This window comes from Lissotriton vulgaris, chromosome 2_1 (assembly GCF_964263255.1).
Source record: "Lissotriton vulgaris chromosome 2_1, aLisVul1.2, whole genome shotgun sequence".
NCBI lineage: Eukaryota > Metazoa > Chordata > Amphibia > Caudata > Salamandridae > Lissotriton > Lissotriton vulgaris.
The window spans coordinates 1,447,589,948-1,447,616,162 of record NC_141687.1 but is presented as its reverse complement, the minus strand read 5'-3'; the positions used below and the strand labels follow the sequence as shown (position 1 = coordinate 1,447,616,162).

Below are 26,215 nucleotides of genomic sequence, written 5' to 3'. Positions count from 1 at the left end.
GTATAAATGACTCCTGAGTTGTCATCTCTTCCTCTAGATCTTATGACTCATAAGATAGAGTAGATGGGATTTCAGTTGTGCAACGTTCTATATCAAACATGCTTTAGTCCGCAGACCCACTGGCAGCAGTCACACAAGAACTTCAGAATCCACAAGTTGCACAATACTAAAAAAAATCTGTTTAATCCAACCACCAGTTGAAAATCAGTGAGGAAGATTGCAGTGATGTTTGGAAAGTTGTGTTGATTCTTCTATAAAGTCGCACGCTCTGCAGACCTAACAATTTGCCTGTCTGGAACATTTTAACTAAACAAGAAAATAAACAACAAATGTATGATAAGCAGTGTTATTTGAGAGTAAGGCGAGACATCATAAAGAGAACCTCATGATCGAGCGATAAAAAAAGGGTGAACCTGTACCAGCTGTTTGGTCTTAGATGCATCATTCATCTAGTGTTGAAGGTATTACAAAATCTGGGAAGGCCGGTCGTTTCATTGGATCTTTCTTCTTGCAAATAAAGGAATAAAAGATTATTGGATTTATCATCATCCTTTCAGCAGTGCTACCGTACGCAAAGCAGATGAGCAAGTTACTTACCTTTGATAATGCTTTATCTGATAAAGACTATCTAGCTGCAGATTCCTTACCCAAGAATTATTCCCAGGCACCAAACTGGATCTGTAATTTTTTTTCGTGAGGAGTACCGCTGCGCGCTGTAGATGGCGTTATTTGGCTCCGAGTGGCGTCGTCGGACCAGACGTTATGTGCATGGTGCCTATATAGATGCCACCACAGTGTGCTGACATCTGTTTGTTTTTCGTGACTTTCCACGCAAGGAGTAGGAGGAGCGTGGAGCCACGAAGGACACTGACCACAGGTGAGTGGAACTAGGGCCCTGAAAAAAAGAGTAGTCCTGTACATATTAATCCGTTTGCTGAATGGGGAGGATGGGTGGGTCAGTAAGGAATCTGCTGCTAGATAATCTCCACCAGAGAGGGCTTTACTGAATGTAAGTACGTTGTTTATCTGATAAAGGCTTCTAGCGGAAGATCCATGACCTTCAAATAGATACCGAAGCATTACCTCTCTGGAGGTGGATCTGCAAACCGGATTTAGACTAGGAAGTCCTGCAGGACCGAACAGGCAAAGTGCCCATCCCGACAGATTTGACTATCCAGACAGTAGTGCTTGGTGAGTGAGCGTATGCATTGAGGCCCGCGTTGCTGCCTGGCAGATGTTCAGGACCAGAACTCCGAGTGATAACGCAGTGGTTGCAGCATTTGCTCTAGTGGAATGAGCATGCATAATCTAGGGTTGCTTCGTGGCCAATGCATAGCAGATCTTAATTTCATAGTACAATCCATCGGGAGATGGTTAGTTTCTGTAAGGCCTTCCCCTTTTTTAGCTTTAACGTATCACGTGAATAGTTTATCGTCCACCCGGAACGATTTTGTGCGGTCAAGGTAGAATGACAACGTTCTTTTTAGGTCTAGACAGTAGAGTCTCTCCCCTGCCTTAGAGAAATGAGGTGGAGCATAAAAGGTAGACAAAGTAATGGACTGGCTTATGTGGAACAAAGTGACTACCTTCAGCAAGAAGCCCCCCCATACCCCCTCTCCCTGAATCAGAAGGTCAGATTGTCTGGGAAGAAAGAGACGTATGGAGGCTTGGATGAGCGCGCCCGCAGTTCACTGACCCTCCAGGCAGATGTAATTGCTACCAGAAAGGTTGTCTTGATGGTGAGAAGCCTAAGAGGGCAGTTATAAAGTGGTTCAAAGGAAGCGCCCATTAGAAAAGTAAGAACCAAGTTACAGGCCCATTGACGAATAACAAAGGTAGCTGGAGGAAATTGGTTTTGTAAACCTTTAAGGAACATATTTACAGTATGGGACTAGAAGAGAGAATGCTAATCAGGCAGCTGCAAGAAGGCGGAGATGGCAGATAAATAACCCTTCAACATGCCCAATGAAGAGTCGTGCTGGGCCAGGGTAAGTGTAAACAAACGAACTTGGGAAAGGGGTGCAGATAAAGAGTCAACCTGTTTGGCTATACACAATAGCAAATACAACAAGATGATGGATGGAGTGCTGAAACTTTTCAATCACTCACCCCCAGTCAGGAGATCTTGTTGTGTTTGCTATGTTCGGCCCAAGTGGCCAAGGTTATGCCCAGACGTGGATTCCTTACTCACTGTGCCACTGGATTCAAGCTAGCCTGGCTGATATGGGGTAATACCCCAAAACCAGTCCCAGGATGCTTTTTTGTGGTCCTGGCCTGGTAGTTTGGCCTGGGCTGTTCACATGAGGAACAAAGTCAAGACTGCTTTGCATATGGCTCGGTCAAAACTGGGGTAGCATAGTGAGAAAAAGAACAATGGATTAAACACAGGTCTGTGACTGCGGCTGAGTGGTTGAAAAGTTTCAGCACATCATCTTGTTTGCTATGGCTATACACTATGCCACAAACGTGCTTCAGCGGGCAGAGTATAGTCTTGATGGAGGAACGCCGAGCTGCCAAGATAACATTACAGACTTTGGGCGGAATGTTGAAAGCTGTCACTGCTCAATCTCCACGGATGAAGATGGAGCATTGATCGGTTCAGGTGGAAACCTTCCCCTGCTGCTGTGACAGAGATCCTCTGAAGGGACAGCCTGCTTGGAGGACCGATGACCATGCTAAACAGCTAGGGATATCAGAGACTCAGAGCCTAGTCTGGATTCACAAGGATGACTTGGGCCCGGTCGTTCCAGATCTTCTTCAAAACTCTGGGCAGAAGTGGTATGGGCAGAAAGGTGTACAGGAAGCCGGAGCTCCACTCGAGATGAAGAGTCTCCGATCAAAAGCCGCCTGGGAAACTCCAGTGCACAGAACTGCTGACATCGCACAAACAGATCTAGCCAAGGCTCTTATCACTGCTGAAAGGAACCTTGCACCACCTCCGGTTGGAGACGCCATTCATTATTCGCAAGGCATCTACGGCTGAGTTTGTCCATTCTGGCTTTCAGACAGCCCACCAGATGTTGAACCACAAAGGAAATGCCCTGACGTTCCAGCTATGTCCAGAGACATAGGGTCTCTTGACCAAGGGTCCACAACCCCAATCAGCCCTGTTTGTTGCTGTATCACATGGTGGTGCTTCTTTCTGTGAAAACCTGCACTAGTCTTCCCTTGACGGAGAGTAGAAAGGCCTTCAATGCTAGTCGGATCGATTAGAGCCCCAACAGGTTGACATGGAGTCCGGATTCAGTCAGAGACCAGAGGCCTCTGGTCTCTATCTCTACAAGATGGCTGCCCCAGCCCAGTAGTGACGCGTCTGTCATTACTGTCTGATTTGGTTGGGAAAGGCAGAGGGGTCTGCCGCTGACCCAATCCTGGTTTGTTTCATCACTGCAGATTTTTTTCTCCAAGAACTGGACCATGTCGGATAGAGTTCCCTGATGCTGTTTCCACTGGAACTGCAGGTACCACTGCAGAGCCCGCATATGCCAGTAAGAGGCGATGAGGCCCAGCAGCCTCAGACAATGGCCGAAACAATGTTATCATAGCCTGAAAATCCTAGCCTCACTGCTCGGGAGGGTAAGCCTGAAATTGCACTGTGCCCAAAACAGCTCTGATGAAAGGGAGAGTCTGAGAAGGAGTCAGGTGTGACTTCAGCACGTTGATAGTGAACCTCAGCGAATGCAGGAGGTCCGCCATAGTCTGGAGTTGGGTGACGACCGCCCGGGGCAAGCGCACCTTAAACAGCGAGTAAACGTGCTAGGGGAAGACTGGCACCATTGATATCTGCAGATGAGCTGCAACCACCGCTTTCACCTTGGTGAACATGGTTGGGGCACTATGAATGCCAAGGGGCAGCACGGTGAACTAAAGTGCGCATGCCTACCGTGAACTGCAGCTAAAGTCTGTGGGCAGGCGGGACGGGAAGTATGCGTCCTGTAAGTCCAATGCTACCATCCAGTTTCCCGGGTCCAGGGCAGACTGGGCTTAGGCAAGCGTGAGCATTTTGAATTTCTTCCTTTTCAGGAAGAAATTGAGAGGGAGCAGGTCTAGGATAGGATGAAGGCCTCTGTCCTTCTTGGGCAACAGAAAGTAGCAGGAATAGAAACCACAACCTTCTGCTGATGCCAGCTCCCTCTCTATGGCTATCCTGGCCAAGAGAGCCGTCAATTCCTGGCAGAGTAGAGGTAGGGTCCTCCCCCTAAGCCTGTCGCAAGTGGAGGGCATGGGTGGAGGGGGTAGTCACAAAGGTGAGTGAGTAACCCCTTCTGACAATCTGGAGAACCGAGTGGTTGAATGTCATCAAACTAAAGAGGCTTGGAGGCTGCGGTCCACATGGGGGTGGGGGGGAGGGTGGGGGTGTACGGGTCCAACCTCTGGCTACCTGACTTATGAGGTCTGCGGGTATCACAAAAGCCCTGGTGCAGGGTTTGGACCAGGCCCCGAACGTCACTGAGGCATTCATTAAACAGGAGAAGCAGTTCGGAAGAGGTGACTCCTAGCTAAAGCATCTCTGTCAAGACGTTTGTCTTGACAGCTACGGAGGACAGCTGATGGTCCAGGACCACTGCAACCCTCCTCACTGCCACAGGAAATGAGGCTTCATAGCCAAAGCAGGAGGCAAGATAAAGCCGGTATATGGGGAGGTGTCCAAACCACTGGCATACACCAAATCCTCATTCCAGTTGACCTCAGTGACATCTAGAGGCTGGTATTCATCAGGATACAGTGGCCCCTCCCAGTCATGTCCTAGTCCATAGGAATAGGGCACAGGCTCCATCTCGTATGGAATGCCTCCGGCAGGAGCCGCGGGGAGGTTGGCAGTGGAGCAGGCGCTGGGAAGGTCGAGGTGGCTCCAGTCCAGATCCGTCCATTGATCCAAGGGGCCCGACAGGTGCTAGTGACGAGGCCACCGGAGAAAAAACAGTAGTGGCCCCGCCATGAGCCCGTGGGGTCCGAAGACGCTCACACAGGGCGGGCCGGACAAATATGAGGTGCATGGCCTCATAAAAAAGTTGGGTGAGAGTCGCTCTATATCCTGAAAACTCGGGGAAGCACAGAGACAGCGCAGGCTTAACAGCGATGCCCAGCCTCGAATGCCAATGCTCCCATGTCTCACCGCATGACTTCGACGGAAGGGGCGAAGTCAAAGACCTCTTCAACTTCTTGTTCTTTTTGCACTTGTGGGATTTACCTGATCTCCCGGATGACTGAGTGCGATGGTAAGCGTTTGGAATGGATCTGCGACCGATCCTGGGACTTACCTCTCGACCAGAATGGAGACCGTCATGGTGTTGAGTGGCAAGGAACTTGAGGGACTGCTCCCTCAAGGTCTTAGCGTGCATGGCACGTCATTCGACGCTTGTCCTAGCGTTGTGGTTGCAATCTAGGCACCAGAGGCAGATGAGGTGTGGGTCCGTCACCGACATTTGCCAGTGACAGGGTTTAAAACCAGCCTTCCTAATGGACATCCTGTCACATCAGGAGACAGGGTCAGTCAAAAAGTGACTGGGGGGGGGGGGCGTGGTCTCGCTACGCATGGAGTGAGGCGCACGCCAAGGGAGCTCCGACCAGCTGCTGCCATAATAAGCCTTTAAAGCGGCACTGAGGCTTTCTTGACGACGCTACTTGGAGCATCTGGACTGCAGAGGGGACTGGGCATCTTCTGCCCAACTGGTAGTAGCGATGCCATTGGCGGCCCAGGATTGGACCCTGGCCTGGGCTCACGCAGCCACCATCTTGTGCCTGCTGAGCATCGGAGCATTCCTGGCAGGCCCCACCCCAACAGTGCCACATTTAGGGGCCCTTCCTGAGGTCCGGAGCAGGGGTGCGGAGGCCCGGACCCCCTGCCTTGACACACGGAAAGGGTGCAACCCTGCTGTCCTACGGCCACGACCACTGCTGCCATCTTGGGTTCGCCGGCGCAGTTCTCGGGACGGGGCCGCGGACCCTGAACTGTGCCTCCTGCTATTCCCTGGTTACTCGGCATATACGACTGAACTGCAGAGACCCCAGGACACAGCTTGCTCACCCGGCACAACTCTCTGGCCACTGGCGGCAGAGCACTTGGTGGCCTGAGAAGGGGGGCCCACCCTTGGTGCCTGTGGCCACCACATTGGGATCTCCTAAGCTTCGGGGAGCTCCGGAGGACGGGAGCAATGCACAACATACTGGAATTCTTCCCTGACTTCTTGGACAACTGGAGTGGGGGCCTGGAGACTTGAGCTCATATCCTGGGCACACGGAGAATACACTGTTGCACCATGCGCTTTACATGGAGGAACCAGGAGGGGGAGAAAGTGTCACAGGGGCAGATAGCTACACACACCACAGAAGGAGAGACATTATTAAATGAGGAGATATATGATACAACATGTCGCTTCGCCTGGGGAGATCGTCACAGGGGCATTCTTGGCAGCACGCAGGACTTCAGGCCCCAGGACCACACGGGGCACGCATCAGCTGGCCTGCTCCTGCCCCGCTCACCCGCAGCTGTTTAAATACACCACGCGCCTCCCGCTTCGCGGGAGACGCTTCGCCTGGGGAGATCGTTGCAGGGGCATTCTTGGCAGCACGCAGGACTTCAGGCCCCAGGACCACACTGGGCATGCATCAACTGGCCTGCTCCTGCCCTACCCACAAGTTCTGCCAATTTATTTCCTCGCGCTACCAGCTTCGTAGGACGCGCGCCGGGCGAAGCAGGCCAAGGGCGGGCTCGTCTGTGCTCGTCAGGCCAGGAAGGGGCAGGGCCACCTCCCTTGGGCGTATTTTCTGGGGATTAACTCTTGAGGTGTGGTAAGATCATTGTTGACTTTCACTCTTTCTAGCAGTCAGCCTTAGCGTTTGTATCTCTACCCTAGAGCTATTTCGTTCTTATTTCCTGCTTTTTTGAACGTTTTTTATCTTGCATGCACACAAGTTTGTTTAGTAGTTTTTATAATTCTCTTCATTAGAACTGAGAACGATGGAGAAACGAAAGAGCACTGTGGGCACTCTAGACGCCTTCCTGGTTAGAGCCGAGTCCCTTCTCACTCATGAGATACAGTTAACCGAGCGGAGGCTCTCACTCGATTCTTTTCAGTTTCCATTGACCAGGGAGGAAGAATCTAACAGACCTTTAACTCCTAAGATTATTATCCAACGAAATAATTCAAATTCCCCCTTGGCCACCCAATCCCTACCCCCTTTGAGACACGATAGGGAGATTGAAAATACTACACTAGTAGGGACAGGGCCTCAAACCCGGAAACAAACAAAATTGATGAAAGGGAATGTAACAAGAAATAAACAGAAGGGAGAAAAGGGGGGTAAGGACGGAAGAAAAAAAGATTAATTTGGTTCTAGTTCCCAATTAACTGTTAAAGCAGAAACTCAAACAGAGGCAATCTTTAACACCCTTGAATCTCAGACAGAAGTACCCTTCCCTCACCCTAAAGATGTTTCACCAGGTACTAAGGCTCTTTTTGAAGATTTAGTTAGAGGACTGATAGAAACTAAGATGAGTGCTATGATGACCCAGATGAGTGCACTCATCGACGAAAGATTTGGCCGTATAGAGGAAAAGATGGAGCAGCTGAAACAGGTTGTAGGGACAATTAGCGATTCACTAGAAAAATCAATACCTGCCCATAGTAGCAAGGATTTTAACCTAACACATAAGGAGGGCACCCGGTTACTCACACAGGAGATTATGTCCGGAACCATAAGAGAATCTCAATCAGTAATTTTAACCAGACAAGCAGCAGAGGATCCTAAACCTAAGGTCCTCACCAGGGTGGAGAACAAGAGTATTCAAGGGCAAGATAAAAGGGAAAATCTAAACAACCCTAGCGCCCAATCCAGCTCAGATATTCTAGATTTACCACCTGCATCCTGTCCCTATGTACTAATTTTAACGGGAGTTCCGGCACTAAAACAGGGACAGACCGAACCTTGGCCTACCCTTAGTGATAAAGTGGTGGACTTGTTGACGAAATTTAAGCGTTTTAGCCCCCAGCACATAAATGAAATATTGATGGCTCGCAGAGTGGGGTGGGTTGGCATCTCACTAAAGTCCATTCCCGGCATTTGCATTGTTGTAAATTTCTGGTCCCCCCGAATGGTTCGCTCTCTCTTAACCTACAAAGAGGCACCTCCCGCTTTAGATTCTAGCATTGCGGCCCTCCCTCTGGGTTTCTTTTACAAACCCATCATAAGGTCCAGAGGAGATGGGAATGGCTCTGTTGTAACTTCTAACAGGTTTGAGGCATTATCACCCCTAGAGGAAGTGGACTGACAATCAATTTGTGTTTCTTTAAGTACTTCCCGCTCGAATGAAAGAAACAGACTGGTTCAGTCAAAAAGTCCCTCTTCCACACCTCTCATGGTAGAGGATTGGGTAGTAAATTCCTCACCTCTCACTTCCAAACCCACTTCGATTCTATCTGAGCTGGAGCAAGAACTCCCGACAGTCAATCTTGGCAATGGATCGATATTACAGAGTTCGCCCATAATAAATAGACTAAATCTAGGCTCGGGTAACCTAACCAATAGAATTATTTCAAAGGAATCTGGAGGCCCTGTAACAGCCCTTTCCTCTGATGCAAAATCCACGAGAGGGGTTCCACTCAGCATTATTTTCTAGAACATTGCCGGCCTACGTTCCAAGGTCAATTTAGGCGAGTGGCTTAGCTTCTCGCGGACTTATGGCATTCTCTGTCTTCAAGAGAGGTGGGCCGTCTCACCTATTCATCTAAATGGTTATAAAACCTTTTTTTCCCCTGCAATTCAGTCCCCATCAGGGCGCGTGAAAGGAGGGTTAGTGGTTTATATTTTCAACTTAATCTCATTGCGGGAAATCACTGCCCTAAAAATGGAGGCTCATTTTCAGATAATTCTAATAGACATTAATAAACTGGATTTCCTTGTGATAGTCAATTTCTATAATAATTGACAGCAGTCCCAGTTAATTGACACTCTGAAGGAAATTCGCCATCTTCTTTTACAATTTAATAACAATCATCAAGGGAAAATCCCATTATCATTTGGGGCGGTGATTTAATCTATCCCTATGTGCACACAATGATAATATAACATGTGGCCTTCTAGATGAAAAAGATAATAACATGACTTATTTTATCCATAACGCAATCAGGTAGTACGGAGAAGGGATTGAGGTCCATTCAATTCCCCAGTGCAGAATCAATTAATCAGAAAAGAAGAATGGACACTTGTAGCTATAAGACCATTGGTTATAATGGATCACCCTCATACACACTGGTTGTTATTTGCGGTGTATATCTTTTCTCCGCCCCACACTCAGCATTGTGGCATAGGTATCGGGTGTCCAATAACGTGCTATATGCCAGCCTTATCCAAGGCAACCTCTGGTCTAGATAGCAGTGTCTAGAGAATTGAAAGACACTTCCAGAGGGAAGGTGAAATTAAGAAAAAGAAAGAAAAAATTGTCAATCTAACTAAAAAACAATATCTCTCCAAAATTGGAAACTTTAATATAAAAGGAGATGTATTGTTGTTTAAAATTAGTTGGATATATTGGTCAATCAAGTAACTGGATCGCCCTATATCTCACAATGAACGGTCAACATGTTTCAGCTCTCTCTGGCCCAGCCGGGTCTGTAGAGCATTCGTCAGGACAAATACAACAAGAATTAAGTACTCACACATAGAGAATAGAATTTGCTGTATGATGTAACCTCTAAACACATAACATTAGAGATGACAGTTTCCCTGTGTTTTTGTGTTTTCTGTCTTTAGGAACCTAAATAATGTTCCAATCGAGTGTTGACTATATGCATACACCTTAATGAGAACTACACAAGTTGTGTGAGTACTTAATTCTTGTTGTATCTGTCCTGACGAATGCTCTACAGACCCGTCTGGGCCAGAGAGAGCTGAAACATGTCGACCGTTCATTGTGAATTATAGGGCGATCTTTTTCTCAATTTCACCTTCCCTCTGGAAGTGTCTTTCAATTCTCTAGACACTGCTATCTAGACTAGAGGTTGCCTTGGATAAGGCTGGCATATAGCACGTTATTGGACACCCGATGACTATGCCACAATGCGGGGTGTGGGGCAGAGAAAAGATATACACAGCAAATAAAAACCAGTGTTTATGAGGGTGATCCATTATAACCAATGGTCTTATAGCTACAAGTGTCCATTCTTCTTTTCTGATTATTTTATCCATACTCAGAGTGGGGCTTGTTTGAATGAGACGATTCAGATTTTGCAACTGGTCTTGGCCAATGAATTAATATTACCCACTGTCCCTCTTACTCCAACCTTTAACGGTAGAGGAGCCTCTAGCTGTATAGATTTTATTTTTCTGACAAGTAGGGCTTCCTCCCTTATTTCCAATTTTACAACTCACGATTGTGTATTTAGTGACCACTTCCCTATCTCTATTAACCTCTCTCTCCCGTTGGTACGAGGAAAGACCAATCGGATGAGTTCTCACGGAGAGGAAAGTTTGGTCATGAACAGACTAAATGGTTACACACTTAAGTGGGTACATGCTGACCCGGTAAAGATTACTGAAAAAGTTGTTAAGAACTCCATGACTGCCATTAGGATCTGTCTGGCCGATTCATCGACCCCTCAGGAGATTCTTGACAACTTTTTGGTAGTTACCAAATCTGTTAGAGAAGCTTTAAATATTAAACCCAAAGGGGAAAGAAAAAATAAGGTTGGCTGGTTTAATAGCAACTGTACCAAAGCGTACTCAAATCTTAAAAACACTCTTAATAAAACCATACGAGATAGGCAAGAGATTATCCAACTCAGGAAAAACTATCATAAGGCCCTACGACAAAGAAAAATTGAATTGAAAGAGGAACCATAGGCAGAATTACATAAAAGCTGCTTAACGAATGACAGTGTCGCCTTTTGGGAGGTGATTAATACCCCATTTCTGTCTGGACCCAGGGAAACTAGCAAAATAGAAGTTACGATTGACGAATTGTCCTGGATAGCACACTTTTCCCAAATATTTGGAGTAACAGCAAATGTGCCCTTAGCTCACTGTCGTTCAGGGATGAACAATAATAGAACCAGGTCCACTTTTATTCCACTTGTTTTAGATTTCACTCTAGATGAAGTCGAGCAAGCCCTAAGTGCTAGCAAAGGGGGTAAGACCCCAGGCCCTGACGGGGTGCCTATTGACCTTTAAAAATTTAAAATGGATCTCTGGGCCCCAATGTTGTTCAAGGTATTAGAAGCAACCTGTACAGTTGAATTGCTGGATTCTTGGTCAGAATCCATTCTGGTCCCAGTTTTTAAAAAGGGTGATCGACTGAGCCCAACTTGTTATCGTCCTATTTCACTACTGGATTCCTTGGGAAAAGTTGTGGGGCGTATTATATTAGAAAGCTACTGCACTGGGCTGAAGACAACATGATTTTATCGGACCTCCAGTACGGATTTAGGGAAAGTTTGGGCACCATTGAGCAGGTTTTAAATTTGACCTTACTTACGGGTAAATATGTAAACGCGAAAGGTGGAAGACTACATATGGCCTACGTAGATCTTACTTCAGCGTTTGACTGCGTAGGCCATTTGAAGCTCTGGGGCATCTTACCAGCAATGGGTGTTGATTCTCCGTTAGTAAATTTTCTTTGTGAAATATACTCCAATGCTACAGCCAGAGTGAGATTTTGAACGAGTGGTGAGTTGACAGCTCCATTTAGGGTTGAGCGGGGAGTCAGACAGGGTTGTGTCCTGGGCCATTCCTTTATACTCTCTACACAAATGGCCTAGAAGAAGCCATGTTGGAGGGGTGCCAGGACCTACCCCAAATCCAAAATCGTCCGATCCCCGCTCTCCTTTACGCTTATGACGCAGTGATCATTGCCCGCACTCCCCTTGAACTTCAATGCTCACTAAAGTGATATAACTCATTCATGTCAAACCTAGACTTAAAAATTAATATTAAAAAAACCTTTACTATAATTCTGGCACAAAGCTTAAAAAAGGGAGAGACATCTATATAAATAACTCTAGGGTGGAGAATACACCTACTTATCCCTATCTTGGAATTTTAATAGACAAGAAAGGTACTTGGAGAAAAGCTATAGAGTCCAGAAAATTGGTGTTTTTAAAGTCAACTATGGTCCTAGTAAATTTCACCCAGAGACTAGGAAAAAGACCCCCGGAGGAGATGATCCGCATCTATCAGGCAAAATGTACTAGCACCGCCATTTACGGAGCTGGGGTGTGGGGCTATGTACAGGCGGAATCTCTTCAAAAAGTGTGCAGCCAATTCTGCTATGGCACCGCCTTTGGACATCATCGAAGTTAGTTCTCACTCAAAGTCTCTTAAAGGACTGTCTTTTACTTGAAAATGGTAGTAAGACCGGTTGGCTTCGATACGTCAAGAAGTTTTTATATGACCTGGGCCTAGAGAAATATTACCACAACCCTCCAGAAATGGCAGAGCTTTCAAGGAAAACGTTAAAAAATCAATGTTTATACCACTTAGTGGATCTTCGTCTGGCATCAGAAGCCAATAAAATCTTGGTGCAGCACTCTTTGTTGATCCAAACCTCCTTGGTGATTCAGCCATATTTAACCTGGAATTTAAGCAGCTATGACAGATTTTTGTTGACCCGGTTTAGGTTCAACATTTTTTTATTGACTTGTTACTTTTCCAACTGTAAATGACTGGTCAAAGCTGCTATCTTCATGTCCCTATGATGGCGTTTCCCCCCCAATCTCTTTTGCATGTGACCCTTTTTTGTAAATTTTACATTGACCCTAGAAAGCGATGGTTAGTCCCAATTTTAACAAGCATTTACAATGCAACGGTTTCGCCTTTGTAAAAGTTAGAGCTATTGGCATTGTAAATGACAATTTTTTTTATTTATGTGTTGGTTTTGAAAACAGATAAAATTAATGGCATTGTCATTTAGAATGCCAATAGCTTAATCTCTCACAAATAGACGATACCGTACACATATTGTTTCTAAGCACTGTATAAAAGGTAGAACGATAACAACACATTTCACTTAGGTACATTTGATATATTGAAAACGGTTGCTAACCCAACCCAACACCCATCTTGCTACAACCCGTATGTTGAGCACTTCGAACAGCAATTATAAATTATATAGCTGCAGTACACATTCAAAATTCGGCCACACCAAATTAATACCAGTCTTCCACTGGAACACCTTCCCAAAGATGTGTTTAGTTTACTATTCCTTCTCACTTTCAAGACAGAACTGAAGGCCAATGTGTTCAGTTTCAAAATACCCTAGGCACCGCTCCACAGCTATGGGTCTTGCTTAAAGCACACCTGATATTATTTTGCCCACAAAATCAGTAATTGCCTAAATGTAGTGTAATTGTATTGTTTCATTCACCAATCATGCTCACTACTGTTGCATGTGACAATGTTATCACAGTGCCAACAATCCAATATACCTAATTTGTGGTAGAAATAATTCATCAAGAAATACAGACACATGGGTATAAGTCCCCCACAGAGAGGGCATAAAAGTATGATTTACCACATGGATTCAGACATTCTATTGCACGCTGCTTTGGAGAGCCAGAATTTCGGCACATATTTGCGAAGAACATTTTTTCTCACTACTACATTGCTCTTAAAAGTTTTTGGGGTCTAGTTCGTATCCTACTTTTCTTTTCTATAAGCAACCTTAAGGCAGCTGCAGTAAAGAATGCTGCTCTCAGCAATACAGGATGTAGAAATATTGCTGGAAAAAAAACCAATGATGTTATTTTTTCCCCCGGCTTGTCCTTCTGTGTCTGTCTAAGTGTAAACCATTCCCTTATCAGCGTCAGATGGAATGAATGACTAACTTCATGAAGGACACAGCAGCATAAGTTGTCTGGTGTATCGCTTGTTTTGCATCGTCCTCGGTTATAAACAAACTTTCCCGAGACAAGCTCAGATATCTGACCAGTTTGGTTCAATAAAGAAATTAAAACACAGGCACATTTAACTCTAAACAGCATCTTACAATGTGTTATTGGCTTAAATTTTCAACCATGAAGTGGTTAGTCCACCCAAAAAAATCAGAAAAGGCGACATGGAAACTTATATACGAAGTACCTGAAAGTAATAAATTCAGCTTGTTTTAAACTTGAAACCTGTCTGCAATATCTGCAGAAACATGTAAAAAGTGCTTTAGTATTTTAACTGTTCTTATGCCAAGCGATCCAAAGCCCATCAGGTCTAGCTCACTATGTACAACTGCAACATAAATTAATAGTCACTATTACACATGCCCAGTCAGTTTTATTCTCCAGGTCAATTTATCAATTTGCATGTTGTATGTACAGTTATTCTACCCTGGGGAACATTAGAGAATGTCACAGAGTAACTATGAAAAGCATTTACAAAAAGACTTCTGGTAGACAGGTATGGGGCAGTGGGAAGCGGGAGTAGGGCAGGATGGGGAACCAGATAGGAATGATGGGATTTGAACAGTACTCAGAAGGGACAGTTAACTTTTAATACAATTTTTATCAGTAAACTACACCACCTCAGGAAAACAAGAAAGAGATGACGGGACTGAGATGACTCCTGATATAATGCACGGATGCACACCTATTTAGCAGGAGACCCTCATTCGTGTCCCCTATGCCCCTTCTAATCAGACTTTGTCATCTTGGCCAACTTGCTTTATTCCCTCGTAGTTACTTGCCACTGCTAAGAAACTATCCCGGTCGCATCGTGTTCTAAACAACTTTGCATCATTCATCTTCAATTAATTCAGGAAGGACATGTTGGTTTTGGATGCTTTAAGTAGCTGTACATTTTTGGCGTCCAAACACCTATATTGTTTATTTTTCGCACCAAGGGAACAGAGCAAGCTTTGAAGCGGGTCTGGCATTTTTTAATTTTTAGCCCAAATGTCGCCACTCCCTCCCCCGCCTGTGCTTGTAGTTTGGGAGCGGCGCCTGCTTTCATGAAGTTGTGTTTCCCAGATAGCCATCTCCTTGTAATTGCCCGGGCCCGGGTTACTTGAGCCCTCGGAATAGCTGAGCAAATTCCAGCCGTTCGCTCACAGCAGCCAGATATTCCGGTTACAATCGCACTTTTGTCCTCGTGCGAGCCCTGCTTGCCTCCTCAGCTAATCACAAATACCCAGAAAAACGCAAAACAATAGTCTGCTTTTTAGGAAAAAAAAGTACAATTAGCGTTTAAGGCAGTGATATCGGCGGCGCGTGCTGGAGCCCGCAGTCCTCGAAGGGGTGGGGGGGAGGGGCGTCCGAAGGGTCTAGCTATGTGTGTATCTGTCTGCCCTTATCTAGACTCTGCGGTCTAGAGAGATCTTTCTTTTCATTCCGTTCTGTCACTTCCTGTTCTTATCTCTATCCAGAATCGCCCGTCTATCTTTGTGTATTAGTCGTTGTGTAACCTTCCCTATCATTATCCAACCCCCCGCTCTCTGTTTATTCTCATCCGTCCGTCTGGCGCATCTCTGTGTATCACAGTCTGTTCTCTCATGAACTGCCTCTCTCTTGTGATCTATCGATCGCAATTACCTATCTTTATCTGTCATTTTCTGTCTATCACTTCGACTTGTAGGTTTGCAATACATATGTTCCACTATTAGTTCTTCACACTCACACTTCAGCTTCCCTTTATGAATCATTAATAGCACCGCTCTAGCTGCCATCTTCCAGCGTTAACGGGCCGCCTCGCCTCCAGAGCCAAGTCTCAATCTCAATGAGAACCGCTCTTAGTTTGTGTTTTTACAAACGTGACTAAAAGTATATACACAATTAATGAAATTTAAATACGGGAATGATTTGCCAGTAGTGGCCGCCATATACACAAGGCATAGGCATATGCGTGTGGCAGTGTATAGAGTGACATGCACGCGACATACAGATTTACCTACCCGCATTACACGTAAGAGATGCAGCTGTAAACATGCAATGTGATAAAAGTGTTAAAGTCCGTATAAGGGAGGAAAAGTGGGGTTTTCAGCTGCGACTCTGATGCACTTTTCAAACGTTGGTCTCTGTGGCCTGCTCCAAGTGTGAAGTAAAGCACATTTAAAACGGGCCCGTGGGTGGGAGGCGGGAAGGCCTAATGCCGGAGTCATCTGCCCCGCAGGCTCGGAGCCTGGGAACGGAGCAGCAAGCGGGACTCCTCGCCGGATAACATCTGAGCGTCTCGGATCGAGGCGGCCCGTCTGCGACTCCGGAGGCCCTGGAAGTGTACGGCGGTGCCAGCGGGACGGAGCCTAGGAGGAGGCGTCTGGAGGGAGGGGTGGGGGGGATACGGGGGCAGGGGCCCAATTCCACAGGGACTGGGGATCATTCATCCGTCCAGCAGATGGCGCGGGTTCACAAAGCCTCACCAAACACACACCTCCATCTACATTTCCCAAGCCTCACACACCCCATACATCTGCACATGCACAAACATGCACGCTCACTCACAAACTCGCACACAAACACACCAGCAATACTTTCACACCCAAAGAGGCACTCGATTGTCCACACACAATCCGAAGAAAAAACGTTGCACACCCAGGTGCATGCTCTATAATTCGGTGGTCGCACGCCAAACTGGACTGGAAGTACACAGCACAACTACATACACAGACCACACGCATGCAGATAACAGGGTCGCAGATAAAAAGAAACAAGTCAGGTCCCGGGCCGGCAGCCAATCACAGCGCGGCCCGGGGAATGACGTCACGGGGGTGTCCCGGGCCGGCAGCCAATCACAGCGCGGCCCGGGACACCCAGCAACAAGGGGCGGGGCTTAAAAAAAGACCCAGAAACGCCCCGAATCGCGTTTTCACGGGGAAAGCATGATTGACAGCCAATCTCTTCCAATGGCTAGCCTTCATTTATGGAGCTAGCCAATGGAAGACAGAGGCGGGACTAAGCCCCATAGTGTAGGATCATGAGATTTCGCCCTGGGCGGAGCACCTGCTTTGCAGGTGCTACGGCCAGGTCGAAACCTAAAAAGCTTGGGGCTACGCCAATGCCGTCCTGTTCTCATGGCTCTCCAACTTCTGGATTCCGATTTTTTTAGCCTTACATATTGCTAGGTTTTTAAAATTTTGTATTCGCCACAGAAGTAATTTATAATTGAATATTGATGCACTTTAATCTTCTCGTTGAATATTCTTTTAATGTAAATTTTTGAACGTCATGCTACTTTGTAAACCTATTGTGTTTTTAAAAAAAAAATCATGTATCACTCCTGATAAGCGTATTAATATGATATGTATATACTTTTATGGTTTTCTCCTAATTGAAATCGAATAAAGTAGATTCGGATTCACTGTTGCACCACTGCTGGGACTGCAGTGTTCCTGTTCTGGGCATGCCTGTGCAGTGCAGAGGTGCCGGGTAATGCACTCTGAGCAGTGTACCTGGCTTGGTGCCTGCCTTCTGAAGGTCCTGCAAGTCTGCTTCTTGGACAGAGGTGAATGGCGACGCCTGCTGGATCCCTCCCCAGCACGCCACCCTCTTCTCATGCTTATGACTCGCACTGCGATCGGGCCCTGACCTGGTCATACTGCCCTTTTGCCTACAACCTTCTGAAGGCCTGCTTGAGGGGTTCCTTCTCTTCAACATATGCCTTAGAGACGTTAGCCCTGCTCAGCGCCCTTCTGCCCTCCCCGGAGCACGCATATAGGGGGCCTCTTCTGTAGGAGAGTAGGGTCTGCAATCCTATGATCACCCAGATTTTTTGCTTTTGTTTCACTGGTTTATGACTTTCTCTGGCTGTGGGCCTGCCAATCAGACCCACAGCCTAGCTGTTCTCTCACTAAATTGACATGTGTACCTTAGGTGCATTATCCAATTGGAACTGGGCCACCTTATCAGACCCTGTAACTCAGGGCATAGGTGTACCCAGGGCCTACCAGGGGCTGAAGCATGTATTATGCCACCCCTGGATGGCCATCTAAATCTGACACAACTGGCTGCATGACAGCTGGGGCAAAGTCGTGTAATCACCCTTTGCTATAGATATAGTATACCTATATCTAACCCTTAAAATGGACACACAGATTCCTATCAGTCACTTCTATGGCAGGCCTTGACAATCCTGAAGGCAGAGTGCTTGGAATCGTGTGAAATGGTGCTCTGGCATGAGCTGAGCCCGTTTGCAGCTTGCGGAACCAAGTCCTAATAGCTGTTCCATGATAACGCATACCATATACTCTTAAGTGCATTATAATCCTCGCGGTTAAATGCTATCTTTGGTATTGCTTTATCAAAACATGTCGAGTAAGGTGTCATACGAATTGGAATACTAACCCCTCGCCAATTCTGGCGACGGGGTTAGCATTCCACCCTTCTAGAGGGACACGACATGCATGTAACTGTGAACCCCGGTTAAAGTTAAACGAAGCCTCAGCTCCACAAAATGGATGCTGCCACCACAGACACGAGTCTGACCTCCTGCTGCTGGGAGTCCTTCCAGCGAGGAGAGCTTGGACAAAGGGTTTCCTGTCCGGGGCGGTGCTAGCACCATCCCAGACAGGGTTTTGTGTATCCTGGGTAGGCAGGGCTTTACAGGAAGGTGACTGCTGAGTGGCACCCCGGTGCTCACTACGCATCTGCCGGCTAGAACCAGTTCCAGGGGCACACCAGCCCCTGGCCTGGGGAAAGTCCGGCATGGGAGAGGGGTGTAACCACCCCCCTCCTAGTCCCACCCATAGGCAGGACCTAGTCACCGGGCCAGCCCCTTTTCCTAGTATAAAGTTAGGAGCGGGCCCCCTTCCAAATTAGATCATCTTTGGAATCAAGACACGACTTTCTACGAAAAGACTTCAAGATTTCTTCTTCAAGATTCTCCCTTGTGACTAAGGAGTAGTCACCCTGCATCCGCAGGCACCATCTTAAGAACACTGCGGTCTGCTGCAAGTCCTTCCTCCGGAATCCGACTGCCCAGCTCGACGAGAACCGGCTCCCCTGGCACCTCTGACCTCTACTCACCTCTACAGCAAAGCTGAGAACCGTGGGTGCGACGAGACCTCGAGGGACCGGCCATCTTCAAGACTGCACGACTTCTTTCCAGCACGACCGCCGAGGGATCCTCTGGTGAGTGCTTTGGGGTCTGAGAAGCCCCAACCCTGAGCAGCTCCAGCACCGAAGTTCAGCCTCCCAGCATCTCCACGATCTGCGTGGGGCCCTTCTGCTTTTTGCTGCTCACCGCGTTGTTTGGCTACTAGCCCGCTGGCTTGTGGCCTTCTTAACGACGCCCGACGACATCACTGCCGCTGGTCTGGTTGCTCCAGACTGGCCCTTGCTCCCTTCCAAAAGAGGAGCACCCCGGACCCTCCTGGTCCACTCAAGACGCCATTTTAGGTCCACCGCGTGGGCTTGAATTAGCCAAGGCTTTGTTGCCCAATCCTGGGTCCAGCGACGCCGACAGCTTCATCCATCGTGGGACAGCTCGCTCCTCCATCCTGGTCGCCGACAACACCTCCTGGTCCGTGAGATTACAGCGTCGCCCACTCACCTAGTCGAGGTGACTACCATCCGGTGCCCTCCTGGTGCCACCTGACTACTGGCTAGTAGTCACGAACTTGGTCCCCTCTGCTTTCAGGTGTCATCCATCTTCAAGATCCAGGCTTGGATCACTTCGAACTCGCTTCACTGGTCGCCTGCCAGCATCTTTCTTCCAGGCTCCTGGTCCGTCTACGAGGATTTCCGACGTCTTTTGAGACCTATGCAGCTGCAGCCCCTGGGCTAGGTAACTTCGGCATTTCGGTGCCCCAGCATAGCCTCACTATCCAAGGGTCAGAATCCACTTTCGTTTTCCTCCTACCAGGTCGGGTTCGCCCGAGAACACTAACTTTGCTTTTACTAGCTACCATAGACTTTGTCCCGCATCACGCGTGAGAGTGCACACTCTGCACCCGAGTCCCCTGGGCCTCCTAGAAGTAATCTAAAGATTCTATAGTCAAGTCCTAGGGATTCCAAAGCCTATTAGTACTGTACTTACCTGCTAGTAATTTCGCATTCCACTTTCAGAGTATATGGTTTTCCGTGCCCCTCGGGCATTTGTATATACTGTGCTAACTTAAGTATTTTCGTAAGAGTTTTGTTTTGTGCTTAATACCCCGTCCTCATAAAGAGTACAGGGCTGTTGTGATTCTAATAAATACACTGTTTATTTTCATAACACTTGTGTGGTGTCCTTTCACTTGGTGTTCAAGGGGTATATGTGATGGTATAACAGCTGGCTTAACACGCCCTCTCGAGTCTTTAGCCTTAGACTGCTCGTATCCACGCTACTAGGATAGCTGGTCTATAAGGTTGACTTACAACCAATCATCAATAAGGGTTGTTGGACTGATACATAGTGTTCACTAGAATAGTGAGCACTGCATATCAGGCCGCCTTCTCACATCTTCTATACCAACTCCTTGAGTTAAGTCGCCGGGACGTGCCGGAGCGGCCTGGTAACTTGCTTGGAGGGCTTGGCCCAGTGTGGGCCCCACATCTGATTTTCCCGATGGCACTCCTCCTTGTGTGCCCCCACAGGTGTCCCCTTCATCCTGTCGCACACCCTGTTCTGGCTCCTGCCCTGAGTGGTCGCTCCCCTGTCTCTCGACCGAGACGCGGTATCGTAGAACTGTGCTGCATTGTGATTGACTGTGCCATTATTTTCAAGTGGAAATTAATTGTATTTACCTCGCTTGCCTGCACCATATCTGTCTTGCAATTGAGTTCATTGCGCGATATCCCCCGGCGCCCTGCTCTACTCCCCCCTCCATTTTGTCTCTGTTGTTGTTGTGCTCCGTGTGCGTTGACCTGAGCCCGCCCCGCCTCCCAGCTGAGCCGCCCTCCCACTAACTATTTACAGCGCTCCCGGTCCCAGAAGCGCTGTGATCCCTCATCGCTCCTGCCCTGAGTGGTCGCTCCCCTGTCTCTCCACGAGACGCGGTATCGTAGAACTGTGCTGCATTGTGATTGACTGTGCCATTATTTTCAAGTGGAAATTAATTTTATTTACCTCGCTTGCCTGCACCATATCTGTCTTGCAATTGAGTTCATTGCGCGATATCCCCTGGCGCCCTGCTCTACTCCCCCCTCCATTTTGTCTCTGTTGTTGTTGTGCTCCGTGTGCGTTGACCTGAGCCCGCCCCGCCTCCCAGCTGAGCCGCCCTCCCACTAACTATTTACAGCGCTCCCGGTCCCAGAAGCGCTGTGATCCCTCATCGCTCCTGCCCTGAGTGGTCGCTCCCCTGTCTCTCCACGAGACGCTGTATCGTAGAACTGTGCTGCATTGTAATTGACTGTGCCATTATTTTCAAGTGGAAATTAATTGTATTTACCTCGCTTGCCTGCACCATATCGTCTTGCAATTGAGTTCATTGCGCGATATCCCCCGGCGCCCTGCTCTACTCCCCCCTCCATTTTGTCTCTGTTGTTGTTGTGCTCCGTGTGCGTTGACCTGAGCCCGCCCCGCCTCCCAGCTGAGCCGCCCTCGCCCCTCCCCCTTCCCACCATCCATATATGACAGTAGCCCATGCGCGCAGCGATCGCGCCCCAGTCGCGCCGAAGGTGCGCCAAAGGTAAGCCCGTCTACGCCCGTCCGCGCCTGGACCGCGCCCAGCGCCAGACCCCCTGGCCCTCGCACTGCCCAGCCCTCCCGCATTACCTACGATGCCACCACCCTTCTAGCCCTTAACCCCGGCCGCTCCCCCAACTGCGTCCTATCCGCTCCTGGACACACCCATGGACCTTTCTCATGCAACTCCTGCAAATTCATCGGCACCGACAACAACTCCGCTACGGTCACACCACAGATCCCCGACCCCAACCACCTACAATGCATCTTGCTCAACACCCGATCGGTCCACAGGCACGCCATTGACCTATGGAATCTACTAGACACCATCTCTCCGGACGTCGCCTTCCTAACAGAAACATGGATGAACGCCTCCTCCGCCCCAGACATCACCATTGCCATCCCAGAAAATTATAAGATCATACGCAAGGACCGTACCGGCCACACAGGAGGAGGAATCGCTATCGTCTATAAGAAATCCATCCACATCTCAACCAGCTCTGACGTCAATCTCGCCAACTCGGAACACCTTCACTTCCAGATCCACATCGACCCCAAGACCACACTCAGAGGCACCCTCCTTTACAGACCTCCAGGACCCCGCGCACAATTTAGTGAGGACATCACGAACTTCATCACTCCACACGCGCTCCCCTCCAAAGATTACATCCTTCTGGGAGACCTCAATTTTCACCTTGAAAAGAACAACGACCACAACTCCACCACCCTTTTGGACAACCTCGCCAACCTCGGACTTAAACAACTGGTCACTTCCCCCCACCCACATCGCAGGTCACACACTCGACCCTATCTTCACCTCCAGCAATCATGTCTCCTTCAGCCACACTACGGCTCTCCTCTGGACTGACCACAGCTGCGTTTACTTTACCTACAACAAGCCCAAACCCAACAACCACCCCCAACCAACTCTGCAAAGAAACTGGAACAAAATCACCATCGACCAGATCTCCTCATCGCTTCTTCTAAACCCCCCAGCCCACTCCTCAAACCCCGACCAAGCCGCCACCAACCTCACCCTATGGTTATCCAACAGCGCCGACATCCTAGCACCACTGAAAAAACGACAAATCAGACTTGGCAACAAGAAGGCCTCCTGGTTCAACGATGATCTTAAGAAATCCAAGAAACTCTGCCGCTCCCTTGAGAAGGCCTGGAAAAAAGACCCAACCACCAGCACCAAGGACGCCTTCAAAAACGCCACCCGCTTACACCACCAACTGATCCGAAAGGCCAAGAAAACCGCCTTCAAGGAACGACTAGATAGCAACGCCCACAACAGCAAGGAACTTTTGAACATCGTCAAGGAATTTACCAATCCCTCAGCCAACTCCAACGACATCACCCCCTCTCAAGCCCTCTGCGACTCCCTAGCCTCATTCTTCCACAACAAAATTGCAGACATCCACAACAGCTTCGACAACCAACCCGGAGACCAACCCACCCAACCATCTGCTGGACCTTCACCCCCCTCGAACATCCTTAATGACTGGAACCCAATCTCCACTGAGGACACCATCCGCCTGATGAACTCCATCCACTCAGGATCCCCCACAGACCCATGCCCTCACCACATCTTCAACAAAGCAGACTCCATCATAGCACCGCACCTCCGAGACGTCATCAACTGCTCCCTCAACTCCGCCACCTTCCCGGAAAGCTGGAAACACGCTGAACTCAGCGCCCTTCTGAAAAAACCCACAGCGGATCCCACCAAACTCAAAAACTACCGTCCCATCTCGCTCCTTCCATTCCCGGCCAAAGTCATTGAGAAAGCTGTCAACAACCAGCTCGCCGCCTTCCTCGAAGCCAACAAATCCCTCGACTCCTCACAGTCCGGCTTCCGAGCAAAAACACAGCACGGAGACCGCCCTCATCGCAGCAACAGACGACATTCGAACTCTACTGGACAATGGAGACACAGTCGCCCTCATCCTCCTCGACCTCTACGCAGCCTTCGACACAGTCTGCCATAGCACCCTTCTACAGCGCCTCAGAAACATCGGAATCCAAGGAAAAGCACTAGAATGGATCACTTCGTTCCTCACCGGAAGAACCCAGAGAGTCCGCCTTCCACCATTCAAGTCAGAGGCCACTGAAGTCATCTGCGGCGTACCACAAGGATCTTCACTCAGCCCCACCCTTTTCAACGTATACATGAGTCCCCTCGCGGCCATCGCACGCCAACACAACCTCAACATCATCTCCTACGCGGATGACACTCAACTGATCCTATCACTCACCAATGACCCTAGCATCGCCAAAACTAACCTACACGAAGGAATGAAAGAAGTAGCCGAATGGATGAAACACAGCCGTCTGAAACTGAACTCAGATAAAACAGAAGTCCTTATCTTAGGTACCTCCCCCTCCGCATGGGACGACTCTTGGTGGCCAGAAGCCCTTGGAAAAGCACCCATCCCGACAGACCACGCACGGAACCTGGGCGTCATCCTGGATTCCTCACTTTCGATGAACAGCCAAGTCAACGCCGTCTCTTCATCCTGCTTCAACATTCTTCGCATGCTCAAAAAAACATTTCGTTGGATCCCCACCGAAACTAGGAAAACGGTCACCCACGCTCTGGTTACGAGCCGACTGGACTATGGAAACACCCTCTACGCCGGTACTACCGCTAAACTCCAGAAAAAACTCCAACGAATCCAAAACGCCTCAGCCAGGCTCATATTAGACATCCCGCGTAAAGAACCTATCTCTGGTCACCTGAAAAACCTCCACTGGCTTCCCGTCAATAAGAGGATCACTTTCCGGCTCCTAACCCACGCACACAAAGCACTCTACGAAATCGGACCAGAATGCCTCAACACACGACTGTCCTTCTACACCCCCTCCCGCCAGCTACGATCATCCAACCAAGCCCTTGCCACTGTACCCCGCATCAACAAATCCACCATGGGAGGTAGATCCTTCTCCTACCTGGCAGCTAAAACCTGGAACTCACTTCCCACTTACCTTCGCCTTACCCAGAACCACCTAGCATTCAGAAAGCAACTTAAAACGTGGATATTTGACAAGTAATTCCCCACCCCTCCTCAAGCGCCTTGTGACCCTCTGGGTATGTAGCGCGCTATATAAATTATTTGACTTGACTTGACTTAGGATCCACTGCACCGTTGGAAACTCACAGGGATCCCGCATACTCCCCCCTTTATTCGGCTTGTACCTTTGCAGTTCTCATGCGGCTGGGTGGGGCCTTGGGGACCACGGATTCAGATAGATTGGACTTTAGCTCTCTACTCCTTGTCAGCGGATAGCCTTGCTCCTGCACGTTGTGGTGGCCTTCATCTTCCCTGGGGAGAGACAACCATCCTACTGCTACACCTTCTTGACCTGGCTTCACGTGTGGCGCATGTGTGCCTGATGGTTCATGCCACGCTCTAGGGTTGGGAGAGACACAACTACACCCCAAAAGACAACCCTGTAATGGCCTTGTGGAACAGACCGCCCCCCTCCCCCCCTGCTGCAGATATGTCTACTTCGACCGGGGGGACCTCCTACCCTGTCACCCAAGCCTTCATGGCTAATTTTATGAAAGAAGTCAAATCTGAAATTGGCTCCCTTCGAACAGAGGTACAATCCTGCTTCAAAGAGCTCAGGAGAGACGTTGTGGAAATCGGAGGGAGAGTAGATGACCTCGAGAGAACGGTGGACGCTCGTACAGAGGAGCAAGAGCAACTCTGGCAGCGCCTTGCCCTCTTGGAGAAACAGCATATCGAGCTCCAATCCAAGCAGGAGGACCTGGGAAATCAGAGCCGCTGCAAAAATCTGCACCTGAGAGGTGTCCTGGCTGGGGCGGAGGGCTCTGACATCATTAACTTTGTTGCGGACCTGCTTCTCAAAATTAGAGGGGATGACGATGCCTCGCCGGCCGCACTAGATCAAGCCCATCGCGTGTCTGGTCCCTCTGGACGTTCCGGCTTCGTCCCTGATATATTGGCCAGTGTCCATTTTTTCACAGAAAAAGAGTCCATCCTTAAGGCAGCACGCTCCAGGACGGAGCTAGACTACAAGGGCTCTCCTTGACAGTTGTTTCAGGACCTTGCCCCAACCACGCTTCGTCGCCGCAGGGACTTTAAACCCATTACACATAAACTAAGAGAGTTGGGCGTCCAGTATCAGTGGGGCGACCCCTTCGAGCTCATCTTCCAATGGGAATCTAAATGCCGGGTGCGGAGATCTTTCCAAGAGGCCGCTCAACTAGTACACCTCCCGGTCACCACTCCACCATCTGCCCTTCAACGTTGCCCTCTTTGGACCGGGAGCCTTCAAAGCCTTAATGGGCTAGAGTGCTTCGTCCCCGGCGCCTATGCAATTGGGGGGAGCGTTCCTCCTCCCAAGTCAAACAGGACCTTATCCAACACCTCCGCGCCATGGATGGTAGGCAGTCCCCCTCTGGCTCCCAACCACACAAGATCTGATCGACTGGCCACGTCTCAATATGCTGTTGATTTTTGTCGTCTCCGGTGGTCCCCTTGTGGGGATGGCTCTTCATGCTCCTGGCTTGTCCACCCCTTGCCTTGAATGCATTGAGGCAGCTGTGTTGAGCCTTTGAGACCCGCCTCTTCTCCTAGTCCTCAGAGAGTGACACCTCTGGGATGGTTTGGGCCCTTGAGCCTAGCTTGCTCCTGGACTGGAATAGGACTTGTTGGCCTTG

The 26,215-nt window shown here is 48.7% G+C and overlaps 1 protein-coding gene across 3 annotated transcripts in view; it reads right to left on the bottom strand.

The window, feature by feature from the left end:
- Window positions 1–26,215, bottom strand: part of ZRANB3 (zinc finger RANBP2-type containing 3) — an 881,708-nt gene that overhangs the window by 95,196 nt on the left and 760,297 nt on the right. The window lies entirely within an intron of this gene.